A 9596-nucleotide genomic window follows, 5' to 3' on the forward strand; every position below is an offset into this window, starting at 1 on the left:
GTCACAGAGGGATTGCCGGACGTCCGCAACCAGCACCGACACGCGTGCTCGCATTTACGACGGAGTTGTCCACCCTGGAGCCGTTTGTACTCAGGTATACTCCACCCCCTATCAAAGACCTTCATGACGGACACCACGCCCGGCAGGTGTTCGGTCAAATGACATTGAGCTTATTTCAAATGCTATGTTGTTCTCTAGAGTACGAAGGATGGTGAGCTACTCAGCCATGCAGGATGAGTTGTTGTGCCATGCGTGGTTGGCCGTATCCACGGATTTCGTATGCAGGAGCAAAGGGGAGGCCTTCTGGCAGCAATTACATGAAAAGTTTCACGCACGAAAGCACATTGCACCCTACAACATGTACATCATTCAACAATGCAACATGAGGCCGTTGTCGTATCGCTGGCACACTATCCAGACCAGCATCACCAAGTTTTGCGACGCGGTACGTCAACTCGATGCAAGCTAGCCATTGCATGCGCCAAAGGACGAGTTCATAAGTTTTGCTTCCTCTTGCTCAATTTTTTGATTCATTTATTCACTCAATGTTTGTCTGCACTTTATATGTAGCCCGCACGCGCTGCCGTGGTGTACCACAGGGCAGAGGAACGGCCACTTACGTGCACACACTATTGGAAGAAGCTGAAGGGGGAGTATGTATGGAAAGACATGATCTGCCGATGAAAAACTTGTTGGACATCTGAATCTAGTCGAATTTGAGACATCGTTTGTACTAGACTTAATTTGCATGCTATGTATGGATGATTTGTGCTATTTTTTATCCGACCTTTAATGAATACGTCGGTTTGCAAGAATTTCGTTCAGTTAGTTTAAATGCGGAAAATGTATACGGCTACGGTTGGTTGGTGGCTCCCGCACTAATGTCCACGAATTGGTCCCCCTGTCCGTAAACGGATGCGGGGAAAAAATTGCGGCGTGCCGTTGGAGATGCCCCAGTGCTAGCTGCAATTTGCATGGATGGCATGATTTGCCGGGCCGGCCGGGTCGGGAATCATATTATCCGATCTCGTGGGCACTTTCCACCTATTCTCTCGAGATCACAAACCAGGGCCAGCGTGAAACATGCTTCGTTGTTCACTTACCATACCTTTGCGAGCAATGAGCATAGTACAAAGTACTCCCTCCATTTTAAAATTCTTATCTTAGATTTGTCTAAGTATAGATGTATCAAGTCATGTTTTAGTATTAGATACATCCATATCTAGGCAAATCTAAGACAAGAATTTTGGGACGGAGGGAGTACAAACCATGTATAGTGCAGAGGATGGTATGGCTAGAGCAGGTATGTTGTTGTGAGATGATAGATGTAGCATTACCTACTCAGCTTGTAGACAACTCTTTTCATGTCGGGAAGTACTTGAAGCTGAACTTTGTTCTTGCATGGAGCCAATCAGGGAAGTGACTTGCAAATTATCATCGAAATGGACTCCATCCTGGCAATCAAGCTGATTTAAGCTACGGATCTTGATAGATCGATTTATTCTTCCATAGTTAGAGAGATTAGGCACCTTATGTGTCTTCGTGATTCTTGTGTCACTATGTAAATCACAACCAAAATAAGGTTGGTAATAGCTTAGCTAAATTTTTTAGACTTGAGAGAAGAACGGTGACCTGGGTTGGTTCTCGCCCAGTAGACTCTTCGGAGCTAGCCAAAACTGATTGTATGGACAATGTGACTTGAGTAATGCAAGAGTTGATTCTCAAAAAAAAAAAAAAAGAGTAATGCAAGAGTTTACCCGCAAAAAAAGTACAGTGTACACACCAAACAATACAAATACGATAATAATGGCAAGACAAATAAGTAGATAAGTAAAAGCAATCTCTCATGACCTAGCACGAGAAGCGTGCATGCGATGAGCTATTACAACTTGACAAGCCATATTATCGGTCCTAATTACAATGGGTTGAGTTGGTGATGGTTGTTTCTATTACTAGATGATGCCCCGCACGTTGCTGCGGGTATATTTTGCAATATTTGAATGAGGTTTTGGTTATATGGAACATGAATATTTGAAATGATAGTTCTTGAAAGTATATAAGAATTAAATGTAAATAGCATAATAGAATGTAATTTATGCAAGCATGTTTGAATGTTGAAGTGAATTATTAATATGCATAGTTGTATGTTGAGGTGGGCCTTTTCCTATGCATGTTGAGTGATGAGGTGGCATACTTGCATGTTGAGATAAATATGTTAGTGGGGGGCTAGCTGTTTAGATATAGAAGATTACTCTTACAAAATACTTTTCATGTTTTTCTTTCTTTTCTGAAATATTTTAAAACTATATTTGGACTTTTTTAATTTTCATACATTTATAAAATTGTTTGAGATGCATGTAAAAATTCTTCATCGTGTATTCTACAAAATAATTTCATCATGTATTTAAAAATATTTATAGTTTTAATAAGTAACTTGTATTAAAAGAATGCATGTTATTGAAAACATATTCATATATTATTAAAAATGCATTTTTAATGTGTGCTCGATAAAAATCACCATGTATTTAATGAAAACATTGATAGTAGTAAAAATGCTTTTCGCATACAAATATCTTTTAGTATTTACATATATGTCGAAAAAAATCGACTACTATTTTAAAATCATTAATAAATTTCTAAAATTGTTTTTAAAAATGTTCAACATATATTTAGATTCCTTAAAAGAATTAGAACAAGAAAGAAATTAAAAATAAAAGAAAAAATTAAGAATTCATACACATAAGAAACATAAAAAAGAAAAGGAAAATTCATATACAAAAGTAATTTATAAACAAAAGACAAATGAAAACAAAAATCAAACTAAAGAGAAAGTAACTTGCAGAAAATCCATAAAAAACGGCTCGGAAAACAAAGGCTGAGAAAGCCGAAGCAGAAATCTGGAAGAAAGAAAAAGTATGGCTGCATGTGTACCTGCCCACAACCGAAAAAGCACTATCTATGTTCGTTTTGCCTGTTGGTTTTGATGAAAACAAAAATCTTCTATCTACATATACATGTCTGGATTGCAGGTATAATGTGACTGATTGGTTGTTGCTTGGATTTTCTATTTGCTGAGATGCATGTTGGTTGTACTGTTTTTTTCGTTTGCTCGCCTCAGTTCTAGTTATGGTTTGCAAGGAATTTAACTGAAATAATACGAGAAGGCATGTCCTGAACCCGGGTACATATGAAACCGCTTTTCAAAAAGGTATTTTAAATGTGTTTTAAAATTTCAAAAAATTCAAAACAAAATTTCATGTGTACATGTCTGCAAAATATGACTGTGGTGCAAAGTTTTGCGGAAAAAATGTTGTTTTAATTTTGTGTTGGCCAGAAAGACAAATTTCAGTGGTCCTAAATAGCGTTCCGCAACAATTTATTTTGTCCATTTTGCACAGGCCAAAAGAACAATTATTTTCCCATGAAATTTTCGGAGCACTCATTAGAACGTGTTTTCCAAAGTGGATTCATGTATATGTGGGTTCATCCATGTATTTTTCCGAATTAGTACCGTCTATGTTCCTTGCTAGTTAGAGCATCTACAGCCGAACTTTGCAAATTCGGCCACTCAAACGCCCGCGGACGCGCCCGGGCGCGTCTGCAGGCATTGACTGGTCACGCCTCAAATTAGTCACTTTGCATCTGCCTCTCTCATATTTCATCCCCTAAATCCATAGAAAGCATGCAGAAGAAATCCTATATACTACCCTAACTACTCTTCGTTGTCGGATATGTCCACGGCGATGGTGTCGGACGCCGGCTGGACAGGTGGGTAGGAGGGATCCGACTCATCCTCTTCCTGCTCGACCTCATCCATGTAGGCAAATATCTCCGCCTCCTCCGCGGTCTCTTGCGCCTCCATCTCCTGCCGCCGACGGCGTCTTGCCTCCGCAGCCAACTCCGACGGAGGGAATCGAGGATGGCTTGTTGCTCCGCCTGCAGATCCTCGTCATCGGCGTCCCTCACATCCTCCTCCTCTGGCTCATCCCCCTTCTCCTCAAAGTCCTCCTCAAAATCCTCCTCCTCGTCCTCCTGCTCCACCACCACCTTCTCCTCCAACTCTTCCGGATCCACTGCATCCGGAGGTAGCCCCGCAGTGATCCAGGTTTCGCATCTAGCCCGGATCTGCTCAAGGAGCTCGAGCCGGTGCTCCAGCGTCAGAAATGGCTCGCTCATCACCCTGCGGTGTGGGGGCATGGCTACTAGGCGGACGTGTGGAGTGAAAAGTGGTGGCGGCGGACAGGAAGATGAAAATGTGGATGGATGGTAGGGTTTCGATGCCGCCGGTCGACTTAAATAGCCGGGCAATGCACTATGCGGCCCACCGGAGCTGCGCCACACGGCACCACCGGTCCTACAGAGGAGACGAGCTTCGGACCGCCGGGTTTGAGGGCGTTTCCGGCTGTGACCCTTCGTCAGTCCGACGTGACGGGCGTGCCCGACGCCCCCATATCCATCCCATATTTGGACTGGATATGGAGAGTGTCAGTCAGCCCGGGCGTTTGAGTCTCGCTTGAGGCGTTCGTCTGGGTCGAAAAAACATGATCGGGCAATGATCGAGCGGCTCGTCCGAACGCATGAGACGGGTTTAAGAGGTCCGCCTGTAGATGCTCTTAATGCTTATTAAATGAGTCTAAGGTCACGTCCAGCCGTCGATCCGCTTCTCACCAAACTCGTCGCCGTATCGGAGTAACATTCCTAATTAGTTTGGAGGTCCTATACATACATACATGTACTAAGACAAGGCCTCTAGCCATAGAGCGATGTTAGGGGAAATCTTGATCGATGGGTGAGGTTTCCATAGCCAGAGTTAATTAGCCGTTGTATTTGAGTTAGTATACAATGCCAAATTGTGTCCGGCTAGTACAAGTTGGCTTGTATGTCATATAAGCTGTGTACTACTAGTCGGTTCGGTTGGTAATCAACACAGCAGAGCAATAATAATCAACCAGCGTGTTTCGTCAGAAAAAGCAGCGCATCTTGGGCAGTTTCGTCGAGAATCGGTGGACGTCAACACCATTATCCATTAGTCAATCTCTTCTCAATGGCAGATGAGTGCAAGGTTTCTGCCGTGAATATAGATGAGAGAGGGTCATACTTGCTCAAGGTGGATGGACACTCAAGAGCCAAGGGACTATACAACAAGGGTGAGTACATGGCTTCTCCCCCTTTCAGCGTTGGAGGTCACCACTGGGTCATGGTGTATTACCCAAACGGTGGTGACCCGGAAAAACATGTTGGTCACAACATACTCGTCAGCCTGGTTCTTCATTCAGCTGATGCCAAGGATATCAAGGCCCAAGTCAAATTTTGTATACTAGGCAAGGACGGGCTACCAGTGCAGAAACTCGGTTGTGCCGTCGCTGACTGTGTCTTCCCACGGAAAGATTCAACATGTGACTACTTTGTCATACGGGATGTTTTTGAGCAGCCCGAGCATATAATAGATGACTGTTTCAGCATCAGGTGCGACCTAACAGTCATCAAGAATAATAATACCCTCCATCAAGAAACTATGGTTCCTCCAAGCGACTTGCATCAGCATCTCGGCAACCTCCTAGAGAGCATGGATGGAGCCGACGTCACCTTTCTTGTCGGCGGGGACAAGTTCTTGGCCCATAGGGTTGTGCTCGCTGCTAGGTCATCCGTATTCAAGGCGGAGCTCCTCGGCGCGATGAAGGAGAAAGCCAACAATCTCGTTGAAATCAAGGAGATGGAACCCGATGTGTTCAGGTGCTTGCTCCATTTCATATACACTGACTCACTGCCCGATCTTCAGAACATGGCTAGCAACCAAGGTGAGGCGCGTCAAAATGTGGTGATGGCTAGCCATCTGCTCGTGGCAGCTGACAGGTACAACGTCGAGAGGCTAAAACTGATATGCGAGCACAAGTTATGCAGCAACATTGATACCAACATGGTGGCTACCAGTTTGGCCTTAGCTGAGCAGCATAGCTGCAAGCGACTTAAGGAAGCTTGCCTACGGTTCCTTGCTTCTCCCTCCAATTTGGAGGCCATGATGGCGAGTGATGGTTACGAGCATCTGAAGAGGAGTTGCCCGTCTGCTCTTAAGGAGCTAATTGCTAGTCTCCTTCCGGATACAATGAAAGCGGCAAAGGATATTATCATGGAAATTTAGTACGGTGGTTTAGTATTGTTGCGCACGAATAAGTTAGTTTAATATATATGCATGATTTAACATAGTTCTCTGTGTATGCTTGCATGTGTGCCTCAACAAATGAAAAGTGCTATCTATGTTCGTTCCTTGCTGGGTCTGATGTTTATTGGCGGAAAAAGAAACTTGTATATACTCTTTACTTACTGAGATGAATGAGTGGCGGACCGTGATCTTTTCCTTTTGCTTGCTTCATTCTTGTTATGGTTTGCAATGACTTGGACTGTAATATCTGGAGTTTTGTTTTACTTGTTGTCTTATACATGTTGACTTGTTGAGATTACAATCTGACGGTGTAATAAACCGGGGTGGCTTCTCCTCCGATCACCACTCATGTGAGGGGAGGAGGTGTGTGTGTGTGTGCGCGCGCGCGCGTGCGTGCGTGTGCAGGAGAGGGGGTGGATAACCACCATGATCATTGTTAGTACACAAGTGGGAGACATTGTGTGGGAAGCACACGCCTCGAATAATGTGGCGGGAAACATTTGGTATCCATATACTAAATGATGAACTGTAAATACTTTAGGTCAAGGGATGTTATTAACAATGATCAATGGTTATCCCTCATATGGATACCAATCCCGCCAAACTACAAGTGGGTAGAAAGCATATGTTATTTGCAAAGATGAGACAAGTAGTCAAAGAATGGTTGCAAGTAAAAAAATTGTATTCGCTTCACAAAAATAAATTGCATACTCACATCCACTTCCCATTCCTTAATCTTGACAACAGTAAATTGCATACTCACAACCACGCGAGAGAATAGAGCAAAAACTGCATATATCTCCGATAACATGTTCATACATGATATCATAAATAGGACACATCATCATTAGCTTCAAAATAAACCTGAACAACAGGATTCTGACTTGACATCATCAGCTTCATCTTACATCATTAAGCTCAAAATGCACCTACTAACCGAGGCCTACGCAACACACACTTTCACTGCATTACTTCTTCGGATTGAACACCACACCAACAACACATATCATCAGGACTTGTAGCTAGCAACTTCAGCGGTACCACAAGCTCTCTCCCTAACTTCAACAGTGCAAAAACTTGCGGCTTTATCGTGTCAACCCTAGCTTGCTGACCCCTAATGTCCATCCTAGGCTTACTGTTGCATGCGTTCATTGCACTATGTTCCATTGCAGCCTCAAGCTCATCCCTTCTGCCCTCTGCAACGCCAAAGGCATCCACATCGACATCCCCAGTAAGAAAGTTGTTATAAACAAGGTACATAACATAGCCCAATTCATAGTGCCAGAAATCAACAACATATGCAAGGGTCAAACTGTCACCTTTTCTGTCAAAAACCACCAAATTCAAGAAAAATCAGGCCAAAATTCAATGATAACCCCATGTTTCACGCATTTGTACAAGAACAACAGAGGCCTTATTTCGGTACCTATCCGTCGGTACCGGGCCGGCTCCGGCGCCGGCAGTGGTAACAACCCCCCCTTGCTCCACCTCATGTTTGTGTTGCAGAATTACCCCCTTCAGGCCAAGGGTAAACTTTTAAGATGATATAGGTTTGGCAGCTGCTAGACCACTGAAATTTCAGATAACTGTAAGGAGCACCTAAGCGTCAGTTAACTGAAAAACAAAAACAACAAAAAGTTTCAGTCGAATCCCTCTCCACAGTAGCCTTCTTCTTTCTCCAACCTGCGTCTGCCCCGCCCCTCCATCCTCCATCCCATGCCCGCCTAACCGCCTGCCGCTGAAACCCCTCCCCACCACTGTTAAATAGCAACTGCAATACACCATTTGTATGGTTTGGCGATGCGATATTAACTGTGACATAGTCGAGGAATCAGTTCTTGCCGTTGTTTCAGTTCATTCGCTAATGCTAGTTATCGGCTTATCGTGGTTAAAAAAGAAAACAATTACGCGAGGTCGCGGTTCACACACCAAAGGACCTTGCAATTTTGTGAAAATGGAAAATGATGTGGAAATCAGAATCCTAGCCTTCATGATAGACGTCATATGGGAATATGTGACTGCGTGCAAGTTCGAATAATGGCAAGTCCTTCCCTTACAAATGGTGTATGGCTCCCAAATACGGCGATTTCAGTACTAAAACAAGTAGTGGCAGCAATTTGCGCGAGCGGCAGTACCAAGGGTGCTTGATGGCAATACGAAGTCACTTCCATGTTTGCTGTATTGATTTCCAGTACTGGTCTTGGCTTGGAAGTTGCCATGTTGCTGTTAATTGTTTGCACTACTTGTCCTTGTCCTTCGTAGCTGGAATCAATTTCATGAAGCAGACGAATTTCACGGGAGAATCAAGCAGTACCCTTTTGCCATTTTGTGAGATACAAGTGTTGTAGAATCAAGCAGTACCCTTTTGCCATTTTGTGAGATACAAATGTGGTAGAAACAAGCAGACCTGTGAAATCAACACATATTCCCTATCTGTATTGGGCGTAGACCAGCCATATCCTTCATATGTATCTACAAACTGGTTGCCCAAAGCTATTTCTTAGGTTCATTGGCCTACTGAGATAAACCTAGGTGGATTCTAGTTCTAGGTATGGCACCCGCTTTTCCTATTGTGAGACTTTGAGGACAGAGCCATCGCTAGCTCTGTTGGTAAGCACGTTCGAGTCTCGGACTCCATGGGACGCTCAGGTTGTTTCTTCTATAAGAAAGATGTCGCCAAGGGCTCCTGGCTGGTCTCGTTTTTTTAGTATTGTGAGACTTTGAACATAACTTCCTGTAATTTTGTTATCATTCTGCGTTTCATTAACCAGAGGTTGTAAAGTACATATGTAAATCATTTTTGTCTTCACTAGATTTGTTATCATTCTGTGTTATGTATTGTTGAACCAGTGGTCAAAACAAGAATCCAAATCGTCATTTTCGTTTTTTTAACTGCAACAGACTCTTGTTGGATTATAATTTTGCTGTCCTGGCATTTTCACTGGTGAATTGTAAATGTTGCAATTGAAGCCTGCATTTTTGCTAGTTGCGAATGAGTGGTAGAGACTGAATTAACAAAGTATAGCATAACCTGTGGTGAATGAACCTGGAATGCATGCCTTTTGTCATTTCCTTGGGTTCTGAATACTCTTCTGTATGATTTTCTTGTTCACTGCTCTTATGTCACTTCATGTTTTTTCTCTAGAGCTTATGAGATTCCATCAGTTTTGTGTTGTATTGTAAGGTATTGCCGTACCATCTTGAGCAATTATATTTCTATTTGAGCCGAGTTAATGTGTATTTGTAGAGCATGTTCCCGTATTCCCAAGACAAAAAACATGGGATCCTTACATGCTTCTTGGTGTTGATCGTGATGCATCTGAAGAAGAGATCAATAGTGCAAGAAACTTCCTTCTTCAACAATACGCTGGGTATGAGGAAAGCGAAGAGGCAATTGAAGGTGCTTATGATTCAGATCCCATGAGCCGTTGTTATC

At 43.2% G+C, this 9596-nt stretch overlaps 1 pseudogene; it reads left to right on the forward strand.

Annotated features, from left to right (window-relative positions):
• Positions 1–3743: 3743 nt before the first annotated feature.
• LOC123039561 (BTB/POZ and MATH domain-containing protein 2-like) lies at positions 3744–8940 on the forward strand (annotated as a pseudogene).
• The last annotated feature ends 656 nt before the right edge of the window (positions 8941–9596 follow it).

This window comes from Triticum aestivum, chromosome 2B, assembly GCF_018294505.1.
Source record: "Triticum aestivum cultivar Chinese Spring chromosome 2B, IWGSC CS RefSeq v2.1, whole genome shotgun sequence".
In the NCBI taxonomy this organism is placed as follows: domain Eukaryota; kingdom Viridiplantae; phylum Streptophyta; class Magnoliopsida; order Poales; family Poaceae; genus Triticum; species Triticum aestivum.